Source organism: Rhinopithecus roxellana, chromosome 1 (assembly GCF_007565055.1).
Source record: "Rhinopithecus roxellana isolate Shanxi Qingling chromosome 1, ASM756505v1, whole genome shotgun sequence".
Classification (NCBI taxonomy): domain Eukaryota; kingdom Metazoa; phylum Chordata; class Mammalia; order Primates; family Cercopithecidae; genus Rhinopithecus; species Rhinopithecus roxellana.
The window spans coordinates 60,556,726-60,574,610 of NC_044549.1; the positions used below are offsets into that span (position 1 = coordinate 60,556,726).

At 38.7% G+C, this 17,885-nt stretch overlaps 1 protein-coding gene across 8 annotated transcripts in view; it reads left to right on the forward strand.

Annotated features, from left to right (window-relative positions):
- The window catches only part of MITF (melanocyte inducing transcription factor), a 221,504-nt gene that overhangs the window by 82,043 nt on the left and 121,576 nt on the right, over positions 1-17,885 (forward strand). For 2 of the 8 annotated variants that reach the window (XM_030917633.1, XM_030917529.1), the window contains exon 2: positions 17,043-17,081. The exons of the other annotated variants lie outside the window; for them this stretch is intronic. The gene's annotated coding sequence lies outside the window, so the exon portion shown is untranslated. The remainder of the gene's footprint in view (positions 1-17,042; positions 17,082-17,885) is intronic. 8 annotated transcript variants of the gene reach the window in all.

The window sequence follows — 17,885 nt, forward strand, 5'->3', positions numbered from 1 at the left end:
TTAGCTTCTTAGTAACTTACAGTTTAAATGTAGCAATGAAAACAAGAGTAGGATTTTTTTTTCAGTTGTAAAAGAAATTTCTAGAAACTAAGAGCTTTACAGAGCTTAAAATTTACTCTCATTGTTTTATTTTTAAACTCTAAGTTTCTGCCAGGACAAAAATGTTCAGTTCTTTTTGGATTCTGATGGCCTGGTAAAACTTCTTTGTAAACCTAGGGGATGTGATAGAATTGGCACAGGAGAAAATTAATTTGGTTGGGATCCATGAATGGAATGGAGGTAATGTGCAGGGCTTGCAGTCTGTTGTAATCAATCATTATAGAAGTTTTGCTGCGATGCTGGCCTGCCCAACATTCTGCACTTTGGGCAGCATCGTGACAAGATAGCTTCCTGTAGAGGCCTGCTCTGGTGCAATAAGAGAAAAGTGTAAACATACAAATAGAATGTGTGTAGGCCACATATATACACATACACATTCAATAAAATGTTTTGGCATTTACGTGTGTGTGTGTGTGTGTGTGTGTGTGTGTATGTGTTCTGGAAAAAAGTTAAATGAGATTTTCCACAACTTTTAAAAAAAATTTCAGCCTAGTTGTAGGATATTTTCCAAACCCACATTTTCCAGCAATTTGAGCCCCAAGCTCATAGCAGTGAGGCACTTTCTTGACAAAGGTGAGTCAAAAACAGGAACCCTTTAATTCTGTTTGTCACATGATGCTGGATGTTATAAAATAATAATAGCAAGGAGTTCATTTCTTTCCCTTTGATCGTCAGACTTTTAGCTGCTTCACTTCCATTGCTGAAGCCAGGAATTCAGAAGTGTAGGTCAGATGCTCTGCATAGAAAATGCATTCGGGAGCATACACATTAAATGGGTTATAAATAGTATCTGCCCTGACAATGCTGGAATTTTCTCAGCTTTTAGAGACATTGAAGTCTTTGTTTTGTGGGTTGCTGCCATCCACCCCCCAACCCCCTAAGCTTGAGTCATAAAGCCTGAAAAACTAATGAGGTTGCTGAAACTTAAAATCTAATTGGTAGGATGTATGGGAAACAATGAGAGATGGCAGAAACCGTACACTTTGACTCAAGTCGGCTTTTCTGTCGCACCATTGCAACTTGCTCACTTTGCATTTTATTGTTCCAGGTCCTTGAATTTATTTTTTTCTTTCAATAGGACCAAATTAGACCTAGATTAAAAAAAAAAAAAACTCATAAATGGATAACCATCAAAGCTAATATTAGGATCCTAAAGTCTTCATTTAGAATAGGAAAAAAAAAAAAAAAACTAAGAAAACCAAAAAGTGAAAGTTCAACCTGGATTTTATTTTTTAATTTTACAATTTTATTTTATTATGTTTTTTAAGACTGAGTCTCACTTGCTCTGTTGCCCAGACTGGAGTGCAGTGGTGTGATCTTGGCTCACTGCAACCTCTGCCTCAGAGGGTCAAGTGACTCTTGTGCCTCAGCCTCCCGAGTAGCTGGGATTACAGGCGCATGCCACTATGCCTGGCTAATTTTTGTATTTTTAGTAGAGATGGGGTTTTGCCATGTTGTCCAGGCTGGTCTAGAACACCTGGGCTCAAGTATTCCACCTGCCTTGGCCTCCCAAAGTGGCGGGATTATAGGCATGAGCCACCACACCCGGCCCAAACTGGATTTTCTTGATAGCCCCTCTCTCTCAAAAATATTTTGCTCTTATCTTCTGAGTTTATAGATGATATTTTACAGCAAAGGTCTACAAACTATAACCCACACCTGGCCTGTCAGTCTCTTCATGGATGCCCCTACAACTAAGCATGATTTTTACATTGAATGTCTTTCCCCTCAACCATTTAATGTTGAAAAAACAAACAGAAAAAGAACATGTGGTTGACACCATACCTGGCCTGCCAACCTGGCAATATTTGCTATCTGGCCCTTAACTTACAAAGCTTGCTGGCCCCTGGTTTAGAATGTGCTTGCTGTGTCACTTTTGCTATTAGATACGTAATCAGATAAAAAGTTTCTTTCTTGGATTTTGTTAATTCACCCAGTGAATATTTCTGGAGTATTTATTCCATTCCTGGCACTGTTCATAGGCACTGGGGAAATGAAGTTTAAAAAATTACACCAAAACACAGACTAGAGGGCATATTTCAAAAGTGACAGAGCTTGCATTCCTGTCGAGAGAAAAAGACCAAACCTAACCAACCCAAAGAGAAACAAGAAACGAAAAACTTAATTACCAGGAAAACAAGCCAGCTGAGTATGAGATAGAGCATAACAGCAATTTCTGTGCTTCCCTCCTTGAATTGCGCTATGGAATGGTGACTAAGTTATTTCCCAGATTTTGAATTCACCCACCCACATACAAACACAAAATACTTGCTTGCTTTCCCCAAGTAATTTCCTCATTTTTAATTTTATTTCTTTCCTTAAGTCTTCTTGCCCCAACTGAAATTCGTTACTCAACACCGTCTTATTGAGTGCTTTAGTTTGGTGTTTCCAAGATTTATTTATTTTGTGGTTTTGTTTGTTTTTTATTTTGTTTTTGTTGTTTTTTTTTTTTTTTTTTTTTTTTTTTTTTGCTTGTTTGTTGGTTTTTTTCTTTCTTGACAGAGTCTTACTCTGTCACCCAGGGTGAGTACAGTGGTGCAGTCTTGGCTCACTGCAAGCAGTTTTCCTGCTTCAGCCTTCTGAGTAGCTGGGATTACAGGTGCATGCCACCACGCCTGGCTAATTTTTGTATTTTTAGTAGAGATGGGGTTTTGCCATGTTGGCCAGGTTGGTCTCGAACTCCTGACCTCATGTGATCTGCCTGCCTCGGCCTCCCAAAGTGCTGGGATTACGAGCATGAGCCACCGTGCCCAGCCTCATCCTTTTTTTAAATCGGCTTTTCTGTGTCTTTAGACTTAAGGTTTATTGCTTGTATCAGCATATAGTTGGATTTTGATCCTTAGTCTTTGTCTTAGTAGCTCAGGCTGCTATCATGAAATACCACAGACTGGTATCTTATACAACATATTTATTTTTCATGGTTCTGAAGGCTAGGAAGTTCCGATCATAGTGCTGGCAGATTTGATTCCTGATAAGGGGTCTCTTCCTGTTTGGTAGATGGCTGCTTTCTCATTGTATCCTCAGAGAGCCAAAGAAGCCCTCTGGTGTCTCTTCGAATAAGGGCACTAACCCCATCCTGGGGGCCCCATTCTCATGACCTCATCTAAACTCAATTACCTCCCAAACGTCCCACCACTAAATATCATCATATTAGGGTTAGGGCTTCAACATAGGAATTTTGGAATGATGCAGACATTTGGCCCACAATAGTCTTTTATGCTTTTTCCCCCTTTTTTGGTAAATATGTATTATGGATTACAGTTATTTTATTTCTTTTAGTATCAGAATCTTTCCTCAGATCTGACATTCTCTAAAAGTTTTGTGATCTGCACCAAAGTAAGTTACAGACAAATGTTTGCTTGTTTCCTTTATTTTGGATCTTTTCTGTAAGGATTATTTGTGATACTACCAGATTATTAATCCTGCTCTCCTAAGTATACTGAGTGGTAGCTTGTGATTTCTTTTGTGGTTCAAACTATGCCCTGTAGCCTGTGTTTTGGTTAGCAGAATGACCAGAGCTTAGATTAAAGACCACGACTCACACATTCCAAATACACGCAGGCTTGAAGTTATCCTATTACAAAACAGTTACCACATTCATGTAAATGGCTGGGCAAAGGTCAAAATATGAGCCATATTATTTGTAGCTTAGTGAGAGATTTGATATTCAAAGTCTGTCAGCATTTGTCAGAAGACTGGTATTGTCAGTGGCTGTTCCAGATTAAGACCAACTAAAAGTGATTTGGTATGAACTCAGAATATAGAGAAAATAAGACAATTTGAATGTACCCCAGGAAACAAGAGCCCTGCACTTGACTCCAAAAGGAGTTCTATTATTCTGGCTGTTTCCAGACTTTCTTGTATCTTGATAAGATAATTTTTCCCCTTTAAATCAGTTTCATCATCCATATCCAGGATAGTTCTCACAAGAACATGTCAATATCAATGGCATGCATATGGGGTGTTGGATTCTTAGAACTTATTGCAATTGCTTCCTGCAGGTTCTGTGATGATTATCAATTTATTGCCTCTCAGGTCAAACTCACCCTTTATTGTCTGCTCTGTGAAAATGGACCGGAACTCTTCAAATGGTATGATGTTAAGGTTTGGCAGGAGAGGGTGCTGGAGAGATGTCACAGGAAGAAGGGATTTTCCTTCTTAAATCTGGCGTGCGTGCTCATGTAGCTTCTGCAGCATCCATGGCTTCTCCAGGACCCGGCTCCTGCAGCACTGGAGACATCACCAGTGCTTGTTTCCCACAGCACTTGTGGCTTCTCCAGCACCACGTTCCTCCAGTGCTCTGGCTTCACTAGTGCCTGGCTCCTGCAGTGCGTAGTGGCCACAGCTGCACCTGGTAGCCAGCAGTTTCCTTTGGCACCTCTCCTTGGGCTGTTTTGTAGCAGGTGCCTCTGGTGGGACACCTCCCTGTGAACAGCTTCCTTGAAACCCTGGAGGATGGATTCCAGCAAGCTCCACCACTGAGGCACCACAGCAACTTCCCTGTCTCCAGGGATCGGGCTCTTAGCCCTGGGGATAAAGGCTCTTCCTTGGGCGTTTTATCTCTATCTTAGAGTTAATGACCATTCCTTGTCTCTGCCATTCCTATATTCTTTAAGGTTCTTTAAGGTTCTCTTTACTTCTTGCTAGCTGAGTCTTGTTATGGTTAGTAATTTCTTCTATTAAAGTTTCTATTTTCGGACAGTAGTTTGAAAAGAGAAAGTTTAGTAGAAGAAATGACAAACCATCTCTCCTAAATGGACCCTGGGTTAATATATGGTCGAATCAATAGTATTATAGGGTTCTGTGCTTGCATTACAAAAAACAAGTGGTTGAAAGAGAATCTAATGGATTTGTTCAAAGGAGCATGAAATCAGAATGTATATGCTATTATATCTTTCCCTGCACTCTTCTGGTTGAATAAACCAATTTTAGGAAAATCTGGAAGTTTGCTGTTATCTGTAATGGAGGAGGAGAATAATGGTTCTGATGATACTAGAGTAAAAAAAATTCATGAAAGGTTTTGTCTGACAAATTGACCTTTCTGCTTTTTGTGGGAGCTTCAGTTTCTCACAACAAGGCTGCTGAGGGGACCTAGTGGATGAGTTGTAATTCAGTTTCTGGGGATTGTCTGCAGAGTTGTAATATCTACATTGATAATCCTAAATTGATTAAATATGCTTGTCAAGTGTTGTTTCCTTCCACCCTCATATCTTGTGATAAAGTCATAGCAGTTGTTCTTTTGTTCCCCTTTTTTGTGTGAATCCTGCAGCATTATGATATGAGCCAGCATATGATGTAGAAGTAAAAGAAAAACCAGAATGAGGTGCCTTGAGGATTATCTGGTCTGATCCCTTCATTTTTGAGATGGGGAAACTGACCAAGAGTGAGGTTAAGTGCGTTGTTCTCAAGAGTGTGCACCTAGTTAGAAAACACAAAAATATAGCAAAACAGATCTGATTCCTAGCTGGTTGTTTCCCTCCAAACTTGGTTTACTTTTTCATCTCTAATGATTTATTTCTTTATATTTATATATTAAGATTTATAAAGCTTGGAAAAATATGATATATACTTTAAAATTAAATGAAATTTTAGTCTACGTTAGAAGAATAGATCAGAAAATGTCTTGTGCAGGTGCCTCTTTTTAAAATTTTACACCACATATATTGAAGTGGAATATATAGAGAGGAGAATGTACATATTATAAGTGTACACCATGATGGTTTATTGACAACCTGGACTCTCGTTATCCAGCCCTCAGGTAAACTAATTGAATGGTACATGCACCCTAGATGCTTCCTTCCTGTGCCCTTTATTCACTACCCCTCCCGAGGTTAACCACTATCGTGACTACTAACTGCATAGATTAATTTTGCCTGTCTTGTCCTTTATAGAAATGGAACCAGCCATATGATCATATGGTAGGTACTCACTTGAGCTTGGCATCTTTTGTTCATTATTATGTTTGGGAGATTGATTCTTCCTCATTGCTGTAAGTGGTTATAGTTCATTCATTTTCATTGCCATATAGTATTTCATTATATAATGCTACTAGGATTTAGTTGTCCGTTCTACTGTTGATGGACATTTGGAGACTTTTCTAATTTGGGACATTTACAATGAGGCTATGAATATTCATTATAATTACTTTTTAAAACTTTTTGGACATTAGAAGACAGCAAAGTGTGAGGTTGAAGACACAAGCTTGAAGTTAGACAACTCATTAACCGTGTGGTCTTGGTCTAGTTCTTCATGTTCATGAGCCTGGCTCCTCATTGGCAATGGGCTTACTAATACCAGTTGTGCAGGGTTTGGGAAATAATGGAATAAAATGATGGATACTGTGCACAGTGCTTGACACATAAGTACTCAGATAATGGAAGCTGCCATTACTTTTTAAGTTAAAGTTTTATATATTATAGCAAAGTATCAGCCAAGTTTACTATTTGTATCTGGTTCCTTGTACACAGTGGTTTTCATTTTCTCAGGGCCTGCACATGCTTTACCTTTGGAGTAATGTTTGATTCATTATCTTTCCTCTTCCTTCCTCTCTGCCACGATTATTACCTGCCTGTTGTATTCCAGACAATGGCAATGGGGACAGGAACTGAATAAATGAACAGACATTATTCATTCCCGAGTCTTCTTCTCAGTTTTTGCTATTGGATTAGCCCACATCCTCCTCTTCTCATGCCGCCCTCTGAATGCTAACATTGCTCTTTGTCAGCCTCTCACCAGTGTAATCCATCCTATCTGAGGGGGACAGGATCGTCTTTCTCCAGTACCACCACTGCCAGTTGAGTTCTTTAGTGAGGACTTGAGAAAATTCAGCTTTACCATCAAGTCTTAAACAGACACTGTGGTGCAGGCTTTTCTCCTCAAGATGTGGATGCACAGTGAGACAAAGCCACCATATCAGTCAGCAGAGGCTAAGTTTTGCTGCATTAACAAAGGACTTCAAAATTTTGTGGCTTGCAAAAATCACAGATTGACAGTACCTCTGATCTTTGTCCAATTCCTTCTGAAACAAAGGTTTAACGAGCATCATCTATTTGGGACATATTTGTCTTGAATAGGAGAAAAAAGGAAATGGAAGAACAACAGAGTGGCTCTTAGAACTTCTGCTGGGAAGTGGCATATGTCACTTGTACTCACATTTGTTTGCCTACAACACGTCAAGCCTGATATCAATGGGGAGGGAAATACAAACCTCCCAGAGAGAGCAATCAGTAGGAAGGGACTTGGCATGGAGGCCAGTTCAGTCATGTTTTAAACACTTCCATTGATTCAGTGGACATGACCTTTGGAATATAATTCCCAATTTGTTTTCCCTTGTCAGTTTTATTCAACAGCTTTATTCTCTTTTTTTGACCTTCACATCACTTTACTGTCAAATCAGCAAACTGGCAATACAGAAGATATATAGAAGACCAAGGCTCCAAATCAGTGGCCCAGGCACCCTAATGACTTCCTGTTTCTCACAAAAGTAAGCCTGGGCAGCAGTGACCTCCACAGCCTGTGATAAATGAGGAATCAAGAGTTGCATTCCATAATTCAATTAATAGTTATTCCTTCTGCCAGGTGATGTGATGGAAGCTCTGTGCAGCTTCAAGGAAACAGTTGAGTTCTGCCTCTATACAATTCTTGTCATAAATATGATCAAGTATATCTTTACCTTTCTATACAGTTGGCCCAAGGTGTGATTACTGGCGTGGGTGCCAGCTAGTAAGTGAATCAGTCAGTATTGACACCATGTTTAGCCTCAAGCATGTTTTTCTCTGGAATGCACATTTGGATGAACTTTGAGGAAAATTATTACCTCACCGCAACTTAAGGAGCTTTGACCGGAGATTTCAGGATTATGTGTACAGTTTCAAAGGTTGTATTTTAAGATGAAGAATAATTTAAGAAGATTAGTGAGCATCCTTCATTAATCTGGAGCTATTTTAGTAATAATAAAAAAAAAGCCAACTTGTTTTCATCTTAGAAGAGTAATATGTCAGTTTTATTTATAAGTGATATCTAATCAATTTTTATTTAGCTTGTATAGGGTGATTCTCAAGTAGATAATGTTAATTCCTAGAATAAAGGAAACCACTTGTTACCTAAGTATATAACATTTTAATATCTTTTAAAAAATTTACCATACTAGTTTACACAATGTTTCTCTAAATCTGTGTATATGTATATATAAATACAGAAGATAAATATATAGATTATATTATATAAGTAGATAAATATAAAATCACCTTGGTATTTTGATACGTAAAATGAGTCTGATTATAATTAGTCCACTAAATGTACAACCTGTTACAAAATGAGTAATAATCTGACCCTAATTTCTGTGTTTAAATATTGGGATGATTTGAGGTAAGATATAATCATGTATGAACATATTCCTGGAGTCTGACATGAGCACCATGAACTTGCTAATTTTATTCCTTGATGGTTTACATAAGTGTCTGACAAATTTAATAGGAAGTAGAGCTTTATTTTTTTCATTATCAGCTAGAGAACAAAAACATTGGCATCTGAATTGAATACTGGAATCTCCTGTGTGTGTGTGTGTTTACTAAGATTCATGCCACTCAAAGTGTGACCCATGGACTGGATTTCTTCATGACTGTGTGGTGCTGGTCTACAATATGCTAAGAATAGAAATAGAGTGTTCTGAAACTTTAGGGCAATCGGAAAGAGTAATTTTAGGTCTGTTGAACCTAATAATACAAATTTAGGCTTGCATATTTGTGTTTTGTTTTTCATCTCATTTGTCTAAGAATTCACTTTTATATCATTTATAAAAGTATCAGCCTGTGATGGATTTGGAGTTAAAAAGACAAACTAATGCCACAGATGGTTTAGAAGCATTGGCGAGGAACCTGCATCGTGGTGACAGAAAGTGGTATAACTTCTGGTATTCTGTAGGCATGAATTTTGACATGGAGTACTGTGGTTTCTATTGCACTGAGCTTTTAAAATTCATGTCCCCTATCTTTTAAGCCATATCCCCTAACCTTTCCAATACAACTATTCTATTTAACTGTGACTTTTGATCCACTTGTTTTCTAGATTGATTCACGCAAAGTAATTCTTTGGATTTATTCATTTGTTCAGCCATCATTTATGGAGGAACTACTTTGTGCCTGATACTATTCCAAACACTGAAAATTCAGCAATAACAAAACAATTTTTGATTTATTTTAGTTAATATGAAAATGACTCAAATATACAAATATATTTGTGTATATACAAAGGCGTGGATGCACACACACACACACACCAACTGTCAGATGATAGATTGTTTCCACCTGTCATTTAGTTCTACTTGGACTACTAATGCATGCATTCGTTCTCCCTATGAATGTTAACATCACTATTGGTGTGGTTTTGAGCTGATGAAAGTAAGTCCCAGGTAACAAATGTAGGTGACCTCCCTTAGGACCAATGATGCCTGAGGATTGTATTCCCAGTTTGGTGATGACAGTGGGTTGAGAGGAGCCTCAGACAGTGGAGGAACCTTGGAGTTCACTGCCCTGTATCACTGTTTCCTCTAGGGATATCATTAAAGAGAGAGTTCCATTTGTGTGCTTCTTTGGTTCAGCAGGAGGGACCATGGTGTGATCTGCTGGACGATGTTTCAGTTCTGCGAGTCTAGGGCGGATCAGGAAGGTGTTAAGCCTCTGAAATTAGGGCAGTGTTTTGTGCAGATGCTCTTTTCTGGGTTGAAGTTCCCTTGCTTTCATCAGGTTCTACCAGTGGTTCATGACCCTCAAAGTCAAAGAATCATTGGTGTACAGCTGCCAAAAGAGCCTTCTGCAGTTTGGCCCCCATTACTCAATCTGGTTTTCCCCTTTGCGCTTCCCTGCTGCATTTGGGCTGGCCTCCTCACTCTTGCCCAGCGTGCTGCACAGGAGCCTACCTGGGTGTGTGCTTCCTGGAAAGCTCAGCCTGCGACCATGCACAGAGCTCATTGCCTCACCTCCTTCAAGGCTTTGCTCAGATGTCACCCTCTAGGCCTACCCTGACTGCCATGTTTAAAATTGCATTCCTCTCCTGGCCCCCAAATCCTGGCCCTTTGGTTGCTTCTTGTTCTACCTTATTTTTAACCCGGGCACTTGCTACCTTTAACATTTTCTGTAGCTTAGTTATTTGGTTTATCAGGTTTATCACTGATATTTCCCTCCCCATCCTGATGCTTCATCAAAGTGGAGATGTTTGTCTCTTTGCTCACTGCCATATCCCCCACACTTTGCTCACTGCCGTATCCCCCTCACTTTGAACCTGTCTGGTGCATAATGGGTGCTCAGTAAATGAAAAGGGCGTTCCATAAATGAATGAAGGGATATGATATCTGACTCTCCCTTTCAGTGTGCACAACATGGAACTTAAATTCAGCTGGTTGCTCCGTGTATATTGCATCCCATTGGTTATGGTTTCATGAATCTCATGTCTTATGTTGCCATAAATTAGCTGTTAATGTATCCCTGTATTTTATTTTCAGATTATAAATATTCCCATTAGTCATTTTCATCTTTTTCTTATTGATTTTCACTGTCTGTCTCATCTTGCTTCACCCTAGAACCTCGAAGTGTTTGTGAATAAGACCTTAGGCAAGTTAGCTGACTTCTCCACCCCTCAGTTTCCTCATCTTGTAAAATAGGGATAACAATAAACAACCTTGCAGGGTTGCTCTGAGGCTGAAACAAGATGATGTGTGTCAAGCAGTTAACATAGTGCCATACTTAAATATTGACTGCAGTAATGCTGATGGAAATGTAAGTATCTTAAGGCTCAGCGTAATGTCTGGCACATGATGGGCATGGAGTAAATGGCAGCCGTTAACAATTAACGTACCCCCCCATTATTATCATCACTAATGATATGGTCTGGACAATCAACATGGAGTAGGGCACTAGCAGAAAATTCTCGACAGGGTTAAGGGTTGACTTTCTTGCCCTCTTTTCTGTTCCTTTTTCTTTCCTTTTCCATGCAAAGGAAGACCTTTCAGGTTTAAAATCTGTTATTTGCTGTGTGCTGTGATGTTGGTTGTCACTGTCATGGTAATACCGTATCTTTTGCGATTGTTCATTTGACTAGATAGCAGTAGGTAACTTATCTGGATCCTCAAGACATATTTCTATATATGGATTTCACAACAATCTTGATTTCTGGCAAGAGTTTCATTTTTGTGGAGGGCATTTCAAGGAGCTGCCTTGTAAATTTCTGAATGCTTGGGTTGTTTGCTTTGTTTCATATACCCCTCGGTGCCAGGTAAGTAAAATTCCCCAGATTTGAATCTTACAGTTAATCAATCAGCAAATACTTATTAAGTATATACATGGAAGATTATTTGAAGAGCAGAATGACACAGTGAAAGATGAGCTTTAGAAAGATTAATCTGAGGGTTGTGTGCCTAATTGGTAGAAGACTCTGGTGAGCAGAGAAGGGAGAGTTTGTTGTAGGAGTCCACAAGAACCAGTGGTGGAACAGTGCCTGAGAGAGTGGGAGCTGGGGTGGTACACAGGGTGTACGCATGCTCAGCTTCCCTAGGTACAGCCAGCCAGTCTCCCAGAGTCGGTACCCCAGTTTACACTTCCATCCACAATGCTCAGCATTTTGGCTGCTCTCTGGTCTTTCCAGCACTTGGTTACTATTGTTGCATAACGAATCACGGTCAAACTTAGTGAGTGAATACAGTACATATCATTTTGTTCACTGTCATGGTTTCTGTGGGTCAGGCATTCTGGAGTGCTGGGCTGGGCAATTCTGACTCAGCATCTCTCAGGAGGTTGTAGACAGATGATGGCTGCCAGACCATCAGAAGGAGGAAGCCATTGGTGGTCAATTTATACCCCTACTTAACATCTTTCTCTATCTCAAGAGAAAGGACTGGGCTAGCGTGAGGCCAAAGAGGCCTCTTTCTCAGGATGCAAAGTGAAGCAGGCACTTTTTCTCAGGGTTATGCAGGTTCTGGCCTTGCCAAAGAATTGAACATCTACTATGTGCTAGACCTCGGGCAAGATCCTCTTCATTTAGATGAGGTAGCTTACTCCCTTTAACGTGAGGTTTTTTCAGGGTTAACTTCCCAGATAGGCCTTTCTTTACCATCCTATCTTCATGCTTTCCCGTTGTATTTTCATCTTATTACCCAGTGGATCACCTTCATAGCTTGTTGTTTTCTTATGACACTGTAAGCAGTTGTTTCCCTGTTTACACTGTATATTGTTGTTTGCCTAGTTACGCTGTGTGTGGTTGTTTGCCTAGTTATAGTGTATGTGTTCTTTTGCCTAGTTACACCATATTTAGTTGTTTTCCTATTTATACTGAATGTGGTTATTTCCCTATTTACACTGTATGTGTTTTTTTGCCTAATTACACTGTATGTAGTTTGTCTGGTTACACTGTATGTGATTGTTTCCTTATGTACACTATATGTAGTTGTTTGCCTATTTATACTATATGTGATTGTTTGCCTAGTTGTACTCTTTGCCTAGTTACACTGTATGTGATTATACACCTGGTTAGACTGTATGTAGTTGTTTCTGTTTGCACTGTATGTGGTTGTTTCTCTGTTCACACTGTATGTGATTGTTTTTCTATTTACACTGTATGTGGTTGTTTCCCTGTTTACACTGTATGTTGTTGCTTTCCTGTTCACATTGTGTGTGGTTGCTTTCCTGTTCACACTGTATGTGGTTGTTTTTCTATTTACACTGTGTGTTATTCTTTTTCTGTTTACACTATAGGTGGTTGTTTCCCTGTTTACACTGTATGTGGTTGTTTCTCTGTTCACACAGTATGTGGTTGTTTTTATATTTACACTGTATGTGGTTATTTTCCTGTTTACACTGTATGTGGTTGCTTCCCTGTTTACACTGTATGTGCTTGTTTTTCTGTTTACACTATATGTGATTGTTTTTCTATGTACACTGTATGTGGTTGCTTCCCTGTTTACACTGTATGTGCTTGTTTTTCTGTTTACACTATATGTGATTGTTTTTCTATGTACACTGTATGTGGTTGCTTCCGTGTTTACACTGTATGTGGTTGCTTCCGTGTTTACACTGTGTGTGGTTGCTTCCCTTTTTATACTGTATGTAGTTGTTTGCCTATTTATTGCCTATCCACCTGCATTCCCTCAGCCTCTATTACTGAAGGTCTGTGATAGCAATAGCCGTGCCTCTTTCATGCACTACTGTGCACCCAGTAGCACTGCCAGATTAAATATGGATACTCAGTGAAATTTGAATTGTGACTCAAAACAAATATTACTTTCATTTTACTAATTTATTTTTTAAAGTGATACATTATAATTGTATGTATTTATGGGTATAATTTGATGATTTGATACATGTATATGTTGCATAATGATCAAATCATCATAGTTAATATATCTGTCACCTCATGCATATGTCGTTTCTTTGTGGTGAAAACATTCAAAAACCTCTTTTCTAGCTGTTTTGTAAAATATCTTACTTTTAACTACAGTCACCGTACTGTACAATAGAACACCAAAAGTTATTCCTCCTATCTAATTGTAACTTTGTATCTGTTAACTAACCTGTCCCCATCCTTTCCTCACCCATCCCCTTCCCAGTTTCTGGTAACTACTATTCTATTTTCTACTTTTATGATGTCATCTTTTTTTTCCCCTTAGATTTCACATTTGAATGACATCATATGATATTTGTCTTTCTGTGTATGGCTTATTTCCCTTAACATGATAGCCTCCAGGTTCATCCATGTTGCTTCAAATGACAAGAGTTCATTCTTTTTTATGGCTGAGTAATATTCCGTTCTATATATATACTATATTTTCTTTATCCATTCATCTGTTGTTGGACACTTAGGTTGATTACATATCTTGGCTATTGTAAAAAGTGCTGCAGTAAACATGGGAGTGCAGATATCTCTTTGGCATACTGATTTCATTTCCTTTGGATGTATATCCAATAGAATGGTTGCTGGATTATATGGTAGTTCTATTTTTAATTTTTTGAGGAGCCTTCATACCATTTTCCAAAATGACTGTACTAATTTACAATCTCTCTAACAGTGTGTAAGTGTTCCTTTTTCTCCACATCCTCACTAATACTTGTTTTCTTTTGTTTTTTTTTTTTTTTTTTTTTTTGATAGTAGTCATTCTAACCGGAGTGAGGTGGTATCTCATTGCGGTTTTGATTTGCATTTGCCTGATGATTAGTGATGTTGAGTATTTTTTCATATCTGTTGCCATGTGTATATTTTCTTTTGAAAAGTGTCTATTAAGCTTGGTCTTTTGCCTTTTTTTTTTTTTTTTTTTTTGGCAAAGTCTCACTCTGTCACCTAGGCTGGAGTGTGATGGTACAATCACGGCTTACTGCAGTCTTGACCCCCTGCCTCAAGCCATCAACCCATTTCAGTCTCCCAAGTAGCTGGGACTATAGGAGCATGCCACCACGCCTGGCTAATTTTTTTTTTTTTTTTTTTTTTTTTGAGACGGAGTCTCGCTCTGTCACCCAGGCTGGAGTGCAGTGGCCGGATCTCAGCTCACTGCAAGCTCTGCCTCCCGGGTTTATGCCATTCTCCTGCCTCAGCCTCCGGCGTAGCTGGGACTACAGGTGCCCACCACCTCGCCCGGCTAGTTTTTTGCATTTTTTAGTAGAGACAGGGTTTCACTGTGTTAGCCAGGATGGTCTCAATCTCCTGACCTCGTGATCCGCCCGTCTCGGCCTCCCAAAGTACTGGGATTACAGGCTTGAGCCACCACGCCCGGCCAGACATGTTTATACTGAAAAATTATTTATGGTTTTCCTGAAACTCAAATTTAATCAGATTTCTGATAGGTTTAAATGCTAAATCCAACAACCCTAGTATCTGGTGTTAAGTAGGGTGTGTAGCATATTGTAGGAGTTCAATAAATATTTGAATGAACAAACGAGTGAATACAATGAAAGAACACATTTCTCTCTCATGAACAATTTTACAAAGTGGATCTTATTATTTTATAGATATGATGAGCAAATAATTCAATAAGCTTGTCTGTGGGTCCAGAGTCAGTTAGGACAGGGTGGGATAACAAATTTTGAAACTGCTTTTTTCAGCTTTTCAGTACATTGTGCTGCCTTGCTTTGTTAAATGAAATTTATTCCTTGTAGCAGTCAGATTTTTTGGTTGTATCAACAGAAAACTGAACTCTCCTTAGTTTAAGCATAAAGAGAGGTTATTAAAGGATTTTTAGGAGCTCTGGGTCCCTGGAGGACAGAGAAACAAATCAGAGGCTGACTGGCCAGAACTGATTCCCCCAGCATGTTGTAGAACTGATCCAATGGAAATATTGATGTTGCCCTCACTGGGCACAGATACTGCAGCCTGCACCATTGACATCCCCAATGTGGACCGCTAGACCACACAGCCAAGCCCTGACCCTTAGGGCTTCCATATGTAACTGCATCTTTCCTTACCAGCGTACATACAGCTTCACACTATTTGCCCCAGGTATATCTGATTGAGAACCTGGAGGCATATGTCTTCATGCTAGCTGCAAGAGAGTCTCAGAAAGTGAACCTTTGGCTTCTAAAGTCAAAGCTATCTCGATCTCCCTCTACATTCGTTAGAAGGGGAATTTTTCAAGCACAGGAAGTATCTTAAAAGGTGTTGGGCAGCCTAAAAGATAATATGTGTCCACTTGACACTGCCTTTGAGCTTCAGTAGCACAATACCTTCTGATTTTTTAAGACAGGTATTACTTTCTACCTTGTTTGAAAACAGGAGTAGTGTTTGCTTTAATTTTTTAATGTGCCTACAGAGTACTGAGCCTATACTCTCAAGAGGCACTCAATATATGACTGAATAAGAGCTGAATTATCTGTCTAGTGGGATTTGATAGGCGACTTAAATTCTATTCATGTGTATTTTAAAAATTTCCAATCATGAACATTTATAATAAAAATAAAGTTTCCAAAACTTGATCTAACTGGGAGAAAAATAATAGGTCTGAAATATCTTATCTTCAAATCTGAAATCCAAAATTCTCTGAAGGTTGAAGGATTTTTTTTTTTTCTGATACCTCATTGGCAGAATTACCTGACCTGAAGTGACACAAGGCTATTTATAGTCTTTATTATTCCACTTAATTGAATATTCATATGTTTCCTGGCAGAAATGTTAATGTACTTGATTACAAGCTGTTGCCCTAATCTCACTGGAGATACTATACTGTATAAGACCTAGAGATTATCTCTATAAAATCTGGAAAACTCTGATGTTCAAGACTCATCAGTCCCTAAGGGTTTTTTGAAGTGTGCATGCATGTGTGTATGTGTGTATACACACTTGCATAATATGTACATAGAACGTTCTGGAAGGGTGCATTCAAATTGCCAGCAGTGATTTTATCTTACAGAATGAATTAGATGGGGAGATAGGAATGAATTTATGTTTAATATTCTTTAGCATTTCTAATTATTATTACTTAAAAATTGCCTTTTTAAATGAAAGAAGATACAGTAGAATTGAATGGAAATGTTCTTGTACTTAGGTAAATAGTGGTAATATTAATTTTAAAAGATGGTTTGTCAAGTAGGCTATGCATTTCAGATTAGTTCAACATTACAACTGATAAAGACTCGGAAAAAGTTATACACAGAATAGGCGGCCTCCTGCCTTTTGGACAATATGTACGTGCCCTGGTGGCAGGGAATTTACATCAGCAAAAGCACTAATTTTGCTAAAAAAAAAATTGAGACACACAAAAATGTGATGAGTAAATGAAACAACTGTTATAAGTGATGGATTTGGCGTGTTTTACAAAGTCTGAATGATTACTCATCCACTGTACGTTTGCAGAAGTTCTTTAACAAAAGCCAGATGCATACATAGTGGCAGGGGTAGTAGGTGGATGGGAGGATTAAGCCCTGTGAGTTTCTGGCGCATTGGTTGGTAACTGTTTTTTGGCTTGTCAACAGGCTATTTTTCTGAGTCAGCCTATAGGATGGCTTCCAGGGGTAAGTCTATTTTGCTTTTCTGATTTTAGGATATAAAGTGGTAATGGAGATCTGACGAGTTGCTGTCTGCATTAGATTCTGTAAATAAGTATTTCTTGCATTTCTTCTGTAAGAAAGACGTTGGTCATATTTCAGCGTATTCTGGTGTCCCTGCTGCTGATTTTTATAGCTTTGCCTCACCTCCCCCTAATTTTAAAAGTCAGATGCCCAAGTGCTGAAAGAATTTGCAAGGGGAATTGCAAAGGTCGTGTGTAAGTTCTGTGGCTGAAGTGTGGGGAGCAGTATGATTGAGCTGCAGCCTTTCATGACCCTTTCTTTTCAAGAGGAGTTTTCCAATAAATTAGTGTAGCACACTTTATGTGCTTGTTTATGACCTTAAAAAAGGTTTAGATTTTGCTGAGTGGCCATTACTGGTGCTTTATGACATGTAATAATGGTTTCAACCTGCACATTTTTTCATTTTTTCATTTTTGTATTGAAACAGTGTCATGCATCAGTCAATGTGAAGTTCATTTTTTTTTTCCTTTAAAGAGACTTGGGAGAATGTTACACATGAGAATAAGTCGCTGGATTCTAACTCCAGAGAATGTTGGTTCTCGAATAAAAAAGTGAAGATTCTCTTAGCTCTTACAAATGAGCTTTGTACTAATCGCTGATGAAATGATAAAAACACTGCTTTTCCCACTGGAAGTTAAATGCCCCTTTTCATTAACTATAGTACAAGGAACCAAATCATGTGATTTTCTTTTTTTTTTTTTTTTTTAAAGTTTAACCGTAATTACTTTTTAAAGGCAGTGTTCATTT